This window comes from Dermacentor andersoni, chromosome 1 (assembly GCF_023375885.2).
Source record: "Dermacentor andersoni chromosome 1, qqDerAnde1_hic_scaffold, whole genome shotgun sequence".
NCBI classification, from domain to species: domain Eukaryota; kingdom Metazoa; phylum Arthropoda; class Arachnida; order Ixodida; family Ixodidae; genus Dermacentor; species Dermacentor andersoni.
This window is the reverse complement of record NC_092814.1, coordinates 202236033-202249224: the sequence shown is the minus strand read 5'-3', so window position 1 is coordinate 202249224 and position 13192 is coordinate 202236033.

Here is a 13192-nt window from a genome sequence, read left to right as displayed (position 1 = left end):
TGACATCGTCCTGTTCAGCAACACTGGGGACGAGTAACAACAAATGATTGAGGACCTAAACAGAGAGAGTGCAAGAGTGGGGTTGAAGACTAATATGCAGAAGACAAAGATAATGGTGAATAGCCGGGCAAGAGAACAAGAGTTCGGGATCGCCAGTCAGCCTCTATATCTTGTAAAGGGGTACGTTTATCTAGGTAAATTACTCAGAGAGGACTCTGATTATAAGAAGGCAACTTACAGAAGAATAATAATGGGTTGGAGGCATGAGGCAGACATTATAAGTGGCAACATAAGTGCTCCCCTCTCTTCGAATCAACAACCATTACTGGTAGAAATAAGTGCGAACTCACTAGACTTATAATAGAAACCGAGCAGGTTGATGCCCTAGGGGATTCATGTATCAGCAAACCATCATTGGCTCTCTCTGAAAAAGAACAGAATTTTTTGCGCATGGCTTAACGTATCACTTACAAAAATGTTTCGCTCTGATTGATTGTTTACCTGTTCACGTGGCTGTGACTCATGTTGGCTGAGTGTATAAGTGCGACCTGGTTTTCGATAATAAACATTGTTGGAAGTTAGCGCTGTGTCTGTCCCCGTGTGTCTTCTTTTGTCCCGTCTTTTAATCGCGCTACCATACACCCCTTCAAGATGCATTACCAACAAGCCCAGATTGCAACCCTCGCGTACGTAATGCCGCTGTGACTGTTGGTATCTCTACTGAGTCAAATGCCTTTTCGTAATCTATGAAAGTCATATAGAGAGACTTATTATACTCGGCGCATTTCCCGATAACCTGATTGATGGCATGGATGTGATCCATTGTAGAGTATCCCTTCCTGAAGCCAACCTTGGTTGACTGAAGTCCAGTGTTAACCTTATTCTATTGGAGATTAGTTTTGTAAATATTTTATATAATACTGGGAGTAAGCTAATGGGCCCATAATTTTTTAATTCTTTAACGTCTCCGTTTTTGTGGATAAGTATAATGCTTGCATACTTCCAGTTTTCTGGTACCCTTGCAGTCGATAGACATATCGTATAAAGAGCCGCCAGTTTTCCTAGCATTATGTCTCCTCCATCTTTGATTAACTCGACTGTTATTCCATCTTCTCCTGCCGCTCTTCCTCGTTTCATGTCTTGCAAGGCCCTTGTGACCTCATCGCTAGGTATAGGAGGAGTTTCTGTATCCTGTTCATTACTGTTTCTAATTGAGGTATCCTGACTCCTATGGGTTCTGTACAGGTCAGTATAGAATTCTTCCGCTGCTTTTACTATATTTTCGAGATTGCTGATGATATTACCCTGCTTATATTTCAGTGCATACATCATGGTTTGTCCTATGCCAAGTTTCCTTCTTACTGATTTCAGGGTGTGTCCATTTTTTACGGCTTCCTCGGTCTATATCCCGTTATAATTTCGAATATCACTTATTTGCGCCTTGTTGATCAGTTTTGAAAGTTCCGCGAATTCTATCTTATCTCTTGAGTTGGACACTTTCATTCTTTGTCGTTTCTTTATTAGGTCCTTTGGTATTTGGGTGAGCTTGCCTACTGCTTGTCTTGGTGCCTTGCCTCCCACTTCAATTGCTGCCTCTGAAGTCATCCTAGTTACAGTTTCATTTATTAGCTCTATGTCATCATCATCTCTCTGTTCTTAGGCTGCATGTTTGTTTACAAGTACGAACTTGAATTTGTCTGCCTTTACCTTTACTGCCTCTAGGTTGACCTGTTGCTTCTTGACCAATTTTGCCATTTCTCTCTTCGAATTGAGGTGAATCCTAGCCCTCACTAACCTATGGTCACTGCACTTTACCCTACCTATGACTTCTACGTGCTGCACTATGCAGGGATCAGCAGAAAGTATGAAGTCTATTTCATTTTTTGTTTCACCATTAGGGCTTTTCCAGGTCCACTTTCTGTTGCTACGTTTCCTGGGAAAGGTGTTCATTATTCGAAGCTTATTCCTTTCTGCGAATTCTACCAGCTTCTGTCTTCTAGCCTTCCTAGAATCGACGCCGTAGTTGCCAATGTGGCTGTTGCCATCTTCTCAGCTTTCTGGATCAGCTGGAGCTGGTCATCGAGGATTGAGCTGGACAGACTAGTGCCTCCCTTGCTCCCTCGTGGTGTTCGTGTCGTGGTGTTCTATGTTGTGTAGCGGCTCACTCCCACGTGATATGGTATAGGGTTGGTGTGGCCCCGCATCACGGGCATTCTTCCCTGTAGGCTGTGGGGTGTATGCGGTGTAATATGTGTAGGTTCGTGTAAGTGCCTCTCTGGAGTTGAAGAGGAGGTCTCCGGAAAATCGAGCAAGATGGTTAACGGCCGTTAGACAATCCAACGACTGCGGTTGGAGGGCAAAATGAAGGGGTGCGTTAAGTGGATTCAAGCGACCTCTCCAAGGGCGAAGCGGAATAAGCGAGAGGTTACAGGAGCAAAGTGGGGGTAGACGTGGCACTTTCACAGTGTCGGCGAGGTACGAAAGAGGCAACGTACTTGGCGACGGCTGAAGAGAAGCCAGGCCAGGAGCAGCGACTTTAAATTCGGTAGCCGAGATGAACAGCCATGGGAGCGTCGTGAAAGGCTCCCAGAACCTCACGTTGGAGGAAACGCACGGTAGGACGGGAACCCATTTTTTTGGCCATCGATGCGCTCAGTGCAGCGGTATAAAGCCCCAACGAGACGAGTGAATTCTTTCAGTTGTCGAGAAAGTTGGGCACTCTGTGGTGAAGAGGAACCTGCAGATGCTCAAAAATTGTCCGGCAGTATACTTCTGCACGTTGGTGAGAAACAAGGACGGAAGGGGGGTCAGTGCGTAGCTATGAGTTCGAGCTCGAGCTGTGACGACGAAGAAGACGCGATGCGCCTGAGGATGAGATGAACTGGCGGGAAATATTTACGCGTTTTGATAATATGTACAAATGAGCGAGATGAAAGTCACAGTCACATATTGCACTGATAATATATGCTACCAGGGATCGTGAATGGCAACAAGCAATGTGCAGACGGCGGTAAATAAATATTTAATGCCGCAGTATTTTCTTGATCATTACAGCGAAGTTGTTATTATGGCTAGGTACGGTGTTGAATATCTGTTCTAAACCTATTGAAACATGTTGAATATCTGTTCTCCAAAACCTGCGCTGCAAATATTAACAAAATTTCTTTGAGAGGGCCGAAGAGTAAGCGCAACGAAATTTGTGTCGCATATTTGGAAAGTAGGTAGGTATTCGTAGGTAGAGTTCGAATCGTGCGGGAAGTAATCAGCGATAGAAATAAATGGAATGTTATAAAGGCTAAGAAGAAAGGAGCACGCCGTTGGTTGCAGTAAAATATTTATTAGCAGCGAGAATTAGGAGTGCCGCCCTCTCGCGAGTGACGTCATGGCCAGGACGCCGCTCGCTCCGGCTCGCTCGGCTGCCGCGCACGCTCGTTCCCTTCGTGTATGCTTGGGCAACGCAGGCTTGGGGTATGGGTGGCTCGAGCCGTACGTATTGAAGGGTACGTTGGCTTCTTTCAGCTGCCATGCCTTAACCACAGTTTCTTCTTCAAAAGCGCGTGAGTTGAGAAACATTGCGGCTTGGATATCGCAAGCTATGTAGCGTTAAAGGGGTCTACTGGTTTTGCAATGCACATATGCGCCGTGTCTATCCGTAAATTTTGCGTAAAAAGAATGTCTGCAAATTCAACACGCGAAGTTGTGTATGATGCCTCGCTAAACACTTAACATTCCCTTAGTATTTAGCTATCAGAGACATTGCATTTTACATGGAAGAAAAATCTTGGTAATTGGCGTCAGCATGTTATACGATGTTAGAAAGACACTGCCCAGCGAAGCTGTCATCATGATTCTTACTACTCTGGTGTGTTGTTCTATTCAGATATGACCGTTCATTAATGCGTAAAAACATAGGCACACATTTCTTATGAAAAAGTTTGCTGCTACTTTCATCCCCCTCTGAAACAGGCCTCAAAAAAACGAATTGCTCATGGCTGCTAACACGACGGCGCGTCATGTAGAGTATTTACATAGTTAATTCACAAATACCATAGTAGCAATCAGCTGAGAGAAAAGTTTCGTTGTTAAGATCCCGAGCCAATCAATTGAAAGTGATGAAATGTTTCATAGTGGCCCTCAGTAGCCTTTATCGACAATATGGCACACCCCTGATCACGTAACGGTAGCAATCGACTGTCGGTATGGCGAGGCACGCTATGTTCGCGAAACCCATCACTTCACTACAACTTCGAATTGAAACCATAAAGCACTTTCTTTACAGCGCCAACTGGAATGGCTAAAGTATTCTCGAGCTACGACAGCGCAGCTTAGATTGCCTAGAAAAGGAAAATTCAAGCACCTTCTGTCTCACCATGTCTCGATCCAGCGTTCTTTAATTATACAAACGGATAACTATTCGCTTCGTCGTCACATAAAAGAGAACCTTGCCCAACTGCAGGCTAAATAAAGTTTGCTCCAATCCAATCGCAAACATTCATAAAGAAAGCACCACAAGCCTTGCGTATACTTTCACTTGATTTCTGACCCTCCACCGGGGAATTTCGATATCTTCAATATGTCTCATACTACTAATGATTGACGCTTCGACTTCTTTCTGGCGGCAGTCATGCGATCCAACAGGCATACTTCGCTAAAAAAATTGGGCCGAGCAGCCTGTTTAAGTCCGCCAAACAGATTCGTCATGTATATTCCTCAAGCAACAAGCACCAGTAAATTTCTCAAGTGAGTTGAACGTGTATCAAGGAAAAGGAAATATATATTGGTACATTCCTATTTATATTCTGTAAATAGCTTCAAAAGCCTTCATTAACTTTACTTCAAACTTCCGCCACTTAAAGTAAACACGTGAAGAATCGCCTAATGTTGACAAGCAGTTAAAGAAGCAAGTGGTGCTTGTAGAATGTAAACTCCAGTATTAGTTAAGTCCCCGTGTTACTGCCCAGCGTTTCTGTGAAGAAATGCAAAAATTCGATATTATACCATGAACTACTCGTCGTGAGCAAACCTGTTTTAGCGGATTAAAATCAACGTAACTGTTGTAGAAGTCATATATAGCCAGCGTTTTTGACATACTTGTTGCACCGCGGCAGGTATGGTATCATGACTGGATTCCTGTGTGCTGTTTTTGCGATTGTCTATCCGCGCATGAAAAACCCGCAATGGGCTGGTTTGCGCTCCTTCGGCTGGCACTGTAGCGTTGCCTTTGAGAGCTGCATTGTTGGCTAAGAAACTAGTTCTGTAAATAAATGTTCGCAAAGGAAGACGTCGTAAAAATATATTTGAGACGACCGCCATAAGTATACAAGCAGAGAGAAAGAGGGCGAACAAACGAGAACACCACAGAAAGCGCCCGGACAACGCCCGAACTGTAGCAGACGACAGGCTCGAGTCCTTGCCCTGACGTCACGCGAGCGGCGCTCGCGGCGCCTCTGTAGTTCGTTTTCGGGGCTAATAGAGGAGATTCTGAAGAAGAAGAGGCCCTATTTTCTGCAACCCTTCAGGGAGCACGGCTCAGCGCCTTACGATAGAAAAAATGACAAAGGAAATAAAAAGTGAATAAATGATAACAGAAGGCGAACGTACATGAGAAAATCACGAAATGTGGCCAGCTAAAAAGAAATGCTGAAGCTCTATGGAACATGTTCCACGTTTCATAAGTATCCACTGTACCTACTGCGGTTATCTACATGACATTTCCATGATTGTCCTCAGAACTAACTAACTAACTAACTAACTAACTAACTAACTAACTAACTAACTAACTAACTAACTAACTAACTAACTAACTAACTAACTAACTAACTAACTAACTAACTAACTAACTAACTATAGAAAACATTATACCCGCCGCGGTCAAGTAGCCGCTTTGGCGCTGCGCTGCTAAGTCTGACAGCGCGGGATCAAATCCTAGCCGCGGTGACCGCATGTCGATGAGGACAAAATGCAAAAAATAAAGAAGAAAGAAAGCCACGCCTGCGTTCCGTGCATTGGATGCGCGTTAAAGAATCCCAGCTAATTAAAATTAGTCCTCAGTAAAGCACTACGATCTGTCTCATAATCATATCGTAGTATTGGTCCATAAAACTTCACAATCTAATTTTCTACCAGATAAAATTATGAATTCATTTTTGTTTCCGTCACGTTAGAATTAATGAGATCCGCCGTAATTTCCCGAAAAGTGTGAACAGGACTTATAAACCTCAGTTGCACCATGGGGTTGCGCTATACTGGCGCCATCTGGTCACAAAAAAAGAAAATAAAAGAAAAATTAAAGGCAACATGCAGTTCAGCGTGCGAAAAGCCTTTGAAGTTACCGCTCTCGCGCAGGCATCTGCTTATAAACCGCGCCCGTGCTGGTGGTCTTTCGCTGTACGCTCTCTGCATAAATTGCTTCGCTCTCTTGCACTATGCTACTTCCCGCACACTTTTGTGGTCTTCCCAATATGACAATAAGGTGGCATGGGCTACAGTAAAGCAATTCGTGGTTTCTTGCGCCATTTCATTCATGAATTAACGCCGTACACTAATCAATTTCATATCTTAATTAGGATTATGCTAAGTAAACGCGTGTTTAACATAACAAATTTTAAATTAATCGTTTAACGTGTGGGCCCATTGAGAGGAAATTATTGTTTTAATTTTTAGTCGCACTAGGTTAATTGAACACGATATTTTTTGATCACCTATGTATGTTACGGCTGTCAAATTGCCGCGTACTACCTGCGTGGCCGATTCTCTAAGGGGATTCCTTTTTTTTTTAATATCATATCGGGCACACTCTTTTAAACGAACTCATTTTGTCAAAGGACCTTTACAAGCTCCGAGCTGTACTCCCTGAAGAAGCGACCACCAAGTTGGCACCTTACAACGCAGCAACCAACCCATTCAAATGACGCTCCCTCACACAGCTCTAGGCATATGCTCGAGATGTGGAGACGGCACAACAAAGCATGCAACCCCTCGTTTGGTCTTGTAAAGCACAGAAGCCCGCCAGGGACAAGCAGAAGCGAACGCATTGCAGAATGGATTCCTTGGTCTACGGTACAACCCTAAAGGACGTCAACATCTGGCTCAAATCAAATCTTCCTTCTAATTAAAATTGAAACCAACCATTCCCCCGCCACTAGACCACGAGCTATCTTTGACAAAATTTTGTTTATTCAATTCACATACTTCCTCGGGAGCCTGCGCCAGTAATTGCAATCTGAGGTATCTGCCCCCATGTCTAGAGATATTTGCCGTACAGTCTGGAGATAACGGGACGACCTAACGATTACAGAGAATTCGGTATTTATCAAATTGATAATAACGAATTCTTCGCAAGATTCGCGCTGTCATTGAAATGGAAACGTTAACTCGGGAATAGGACATAGTTTTTATAAAACTTGAAAACTTGAAGAGACGTTGTAGTTGCATTCAGCGATCCGAAGGTTCGGCTCCGTGGGAATAGCTATTGTTTCCGGTAAAAGTTATGAATTGGTTCTGCAGGGAACATTCGTCTATTGATGTTGCCATTGACTTAGTATCTACCGTGTAGTTGGAGCGAAAATGTTGCCAATTTTCTTGGACATCGAAGGCACCCATGTACAACACAAAGTGATCCTCGATGCACTGGAAACACGAAGCGTCGGAGACCCCTCATGTCGTTGGCTCCCCTGTTATTTAAGTGGACGCACAAACTCAATGTCGACCTCTCAAGGGGACGCTAGTCAACTCTACATACATCATGGTGATCCACAAGAGGACGTGCTTATAGCCACAAATTGTGCAATGCTGCACTGGTTGGCCTTGCTGCAGAGCTTCCTGACACGGTGAAAATAAGCGCATATGTGGACGATGTTTGCATATCAGCGTCTGAAATCACACGACCACAGATTAGTGCGCAGTTACCACGAGGAGCAACCAGCTAGTCGAAGTATCCGAACTACTGGGGCTTGCGCCTTTCAGCAGAAAAACTGGCCTTTCCCTGAGTTCGCGCGAAATTCCGTGGCACGACATCCATTTGCGCTCGGCTGAGTAATGACACCGCTAGTGTATCATCATACCCGCCGAGGTGGCATAGTGGCTTTGGCATTGTGCTGCTAAGCCCGAGAGCGCGGGATCAAACCCGTCCACGGTGGCCTCATTTCGATGGGGGCGAAATGCTAAAACACCGGTGTACCGTGCATTGAGCGCGCGTTGAAGAATCCCAGGTAGTCAAAATTAATCTAGGGTCCTCCACTACGTTATGTCTCATAATCATGCCGTTGTTTGGTCGCGTAAAACCCCAGAATTTAATTTTTATATTATCATACATATCTGCGTGTCGTCACAAACTGCGCATTATCTTGGTGAAGGCATGTCGCAGAGTTAAAGACCGAGCTGAACGGATCCTTCTATGTTAGCCATGTCGTTACAGAGTCTAGATGGGGCCCTTTTGAATCTTTTCTGCTGCACATTTACTGGACGCTCTCTATGGATTACTTGTGGCACAGCATGTCGATGCGCACAAGCACGGGCCGTCGCTGCCTGCGTACTCTTGAAAGCCGAAAATCAAGCGCTGCATATGTGCCTTCGTCTGTCGCGCAGCAAGTCAATGAATGGCACGATAGCTGAAGCCCCTGCTTGCTCCATTGAAGCATTTGTCTCCTGCGAACCTCTTTTCGTCTGCACAGGAACACTTACCTGACATACTCATCATTCCTGGTCCTCGCTTCCCAATGAGAACCGTAAGTGAAGTTTTGCATCATCTATGCTACGTCGCAAGAAACTTTCATGCTTTGCCCCTGCCAAGATCCACAGAACGCATCCATGTGCCCTGCCGAGGCCATGTGTAAAGATACAAATAACCGGAATTATACGAAGAAATCACGTGTTTCATCTGCCGGCTTGAAGCAGCTCACTTCGTTCCACATGTTCTCAAAGTACGGTGGCATTGTTCACATATATACTACGGCTCCGTCACATCATATTTCGTCCTACCGCAGCTTTCAGCATACTGCAGCTAGCTACTACATGGCGGTTCAAGCCGAAAAAGACATATACGTCAGCTACTAGCGAGCTAGTTGTTACCCGAGAAGCAGTCAGACCTGTTTTTGACCAACCGCCTCATGTATGGACAGTGCTTTGCCTCTCTAAGCCTGTGTTAGAAATAATTGCTTGCACTCTAAGAAGAGGCCCGTATTACTATTTACATTGCAGAACTTATGGGCTTTGCACAACAAAGGGAGCACGAAATGAAATTCCAGTGGCCGCCTGGGCACCACAGTCTAGAAGGCAATGAATTTGAGGACACGGAGGCAAGAGTTGCCTTGCGTTACGACAGCGTAGTACGCATTGCTTTCTGAAGACTTGTAACCAATAATATTCTTGCTCATGTGATACGGAACTTTACCTCCATTCACTGGGAACAACTAGACAGTCACCATCGGCATGTACACAACTTCGTCAGTGAAATGAGCTTTCGCATGCCACCTAAGCTCCAAATGCTGGGACACAAATTTCGTACACAGAATACGACTTGGTGTGGCATTCACACGGCCCCATGCGCACTTTATCGGCTGTGAGAACAGACTAGAATGCGACACCTACCGCAGACACTAGCGCACGTATTCTGCATCTGCAACGAACACGCGCAGCAGCCAGAGAATTTGACCCCTTCTCTGGCAACCATAAATGCAACACCATTCTTGGAGGACTTTATTCTGGCTGCTTGGCTCCATCCGAGATGTGCTGCAATAACAATACGGCCCATGATAGAACATTTTCTGGAGACAGAACTGGACTCTAGACTATGACTCAAGCATATTCTGCGGTGTTAACGACGAGCATTCGTCACACCGAAAATTCTTGTCATCATCCTCCAGCTCTCTCTCTCTCTCTCGTCTCCGTTTTTCCCTTCCCCAGCGCGGAGTAGCAGAGCGCATAAGCTCAGGCCGACCTATAGCTGCCCTTTCTAGAAAGAAAATACCCTCTCTATGGTTTCCGGCGAGCACCATCGTACGCAACACTCAGGTGGTCTGAACGAGCGGACATTTTCACTCGTCAGTCTTCACACGCGATAACGGCTTCCTGCCTGATTTTACAGATGAATCTGAAAGGCCGCCTTTTCAAGATATAAAATTTGACGAACGGGGTGTATTTAGCCTCTTACTCCACATGAGTACTAAAAAAAGTACTGTTTAAATGTTTACAAAGGTACGCAGAGTGGGTTTCTAAATTTCTAACTGTAATTTTTCAGGCATCTATTAACCAATGTTCCTTTCCCTGTACACGGAAGCGTGCTAAAGTTATCCCAATTCATAAAAGTGGCAGCAAATCAGACGTTAAAAATTATAGGCCGATCTCCCTCACTAGCACTTGTTCGAAACTACTTGAACATATAATATCTAAGCAACTATTGTTCTACCTTGACAACTACCATATCCTAAACAAATGCCAACATGGGTTCGTCAGGGACTCTACAGTGACTCAATTAATAGAGACTGTTCATGATCTCACATATACAATAAATAACCGAGGCCAAACAGACATACTATTCTTAGATCTGGCCAAGGCTTTCGATAAGGTGTCGCAAAAACCCTCGCTTATATGAATGGTTTTCATCCTATCTGCCATAGAGACCAATTTGTCAAATGTGAGGGATACCGGTCTTTTTTTTCGCTTGTAGAGTCTGTAGTACCCCAGGGAAGTGTATTGGACCCCTGTTATTTTTATTATTTATCAATGACATGCCGAACGACATTACAGTTCCCATCAGACTCTTCGCAGATGATTGTGTATTATATAACCCTATCGAATCACCTGCCGATCAGACGAATTTAAATTCAAATTTGCAAAGGGTAAAAAATTGGTGTGACAGCTCGCAAATGGTTTTTAACCCTGACAAAACGGTTTACATGTCTATCACTAGGAAACGAAATATTATTGATTACGCTTATTCCATTGAAGGTGTCGCGTTAAGAAGAGTGTCAACATTGAAGTACTTGGGTTTAAAGCTTACCTCAGATTTTTGTTGGAATGAACACGTTGATTACGTATCTACCAAGGCCCAGAAAGCCTTATGGTCGCTTAGAAGAAATCTGTATAATGCTACCCCTGAAGTAAAATGCCTGGCATATAAAACTTTGATTCGACCAGTTATGGAGTATGCAAAAATTGTGTGAGACCCATACACTTCATCTAATCAGTCTAAGCTGGATAAAATTCAGCGGCTTGCTGCACGGTTTATTTTTAACAAATATCGTCGTTCCCACTATCCTACCCAGTTATGTGAACTTGCTGAACTTCCTTCTCTAGAGTCTAGAACTGAGTATGGCCGTTTGAAGTTTCTTTTTCTTATTATTCATGGCCATGTTAAAATTGAGAACGATGACTATTTTCACTTCTCTACTAGTAACTATTTTCGTCATCGTCACAGTATATTACTCGCAATGATTGTTTTAAATACAGCTTCTTTTCGAGAGCAATCAAACAATGGAATCTATTATCAGACTCAATAGTAAGGACGTCATCTTTACACGATTTTCTTGAAAATGTCAAAAGCACATGTGTACGCATACCATAACTCGACCAAATGGTTATACTGTACACCTGGGTATTGTATTGGATGCTGTATTTGCCATGCTGCTACTATCAGTGCATTTCCCAAAATGTAATTCCCCAAAATGTACTTTATTGTTTTATCCTGTAAATATATTGTAGCTTGTATTGTGACCTACCACTCCTGTAATAGCCCAAAGTTGGGCTGACAGTATCAATAAATGAATAAATAAATGAAATGAAATTAATTTTGCCTCTCGCATGCAAGAATTAACAGGCATCGCTCAGGCGCTGCTCATGGAGCGTCATTATGCCACTCGACCGCGCAAGCAAAGAGACCACGCTTAAGAAGGAATGGTGGCTCCTACTCACCTTAACTTGACTGAGCAGAGGTGAGGCTCTGAAAGCTGGGCCGAATTCGTAAGCCTTTGCTTTCGTAAGCCCCATCTGTCATTCGCTGGTTGCCTTCGTTAATATTATGTCCGGCATCGTGGTTGGTTAGCATTTTCTCTTGCGAACAGTTCTAGCCTAAGAGCTTTCTGTGAACACGGGCCAGGATTCTTACTTGAAAAGGGCTAAGTTGCCAAAAGAAAGGCAAGCAATCTAGTTATGATTTGAAACGTAGATTGAGCGCTTTAATAAAACATTGGTTGCGTGTAGTGAAATATGTTTCGTCGAGACTTCCGTCCTGATGAAAAAAGGATGTGAGAGGTCGCATACAACCGGTGTGTTAAATTTGTTTCTTACGGTTTTGGCCTGTCTTTATCGCCTGTATTCACCCATTCATTTTTGAATATCGAGAAGTGGCACACCAAAATTCGCTGTTTCAAAAAGAATAAACGCAGTAAAAGAAAGCAACTACAAGGAATCACTGCAAATTTGATGCGGACGCGTTTTTCCTTTTTTGTTGTTGTGGTTGTTTATTAACTGTTGAGGAACAGGTAGGTAGGCTCCTGCAGAGCCGGCTATCCGGGTACACAGTTAAGAAATTGAACCTGCCCCTTTCTTATACAGGGTGTCCCAGCTAACTTTAGCTAGAGTTAAAAAATATGCGAATGCCACGTAGCTGGATAGAACCAAGGTAACGTTGTTTGCCATCGCTTGGAAATCCTAGAATTATTTTTTAATTCCGCCTAGTTAAATAAGTAGTCTTAATTAATTATTATCTCAAATGCTTTAATTATATAAAACATGTCAATGAGAAAATTGTAGAGTGACATGAAAAACTCCCGCTACAGCTTTCTGTTGCTCTATACGTGCTACATAAAGATGTTTTCCCGAGCGTGAAAGAAGCCCGCAAATGTAAAATTGCCGCGCGACGGGCCGCTCGAGGCCACCCCCACTTTGGGCCACCTCTACTTCGCCTGTCCGTCACGTGACGTCACAAAAACCGCGATAGCTCCCCATATGATATGACGTGTCCACACTGATTGTGCATAGTTAGACCGAGTTAGAACGAAAAAAATAAAATTATTTCTTTTTAATTCTGCGCCTTTCTCCCCATTAGCCTTCCGCGATTGGCCAAAATCTTTTCGGGCTGCTACCAATTATCATGTATGTAATTAGATGCCACAAAACCGCGAGAGCTAACCACGTCAAAGTGACGTGTGGATTAAAGATGCATTAATTTGTTGAACAATTTTTTTCTGCATAG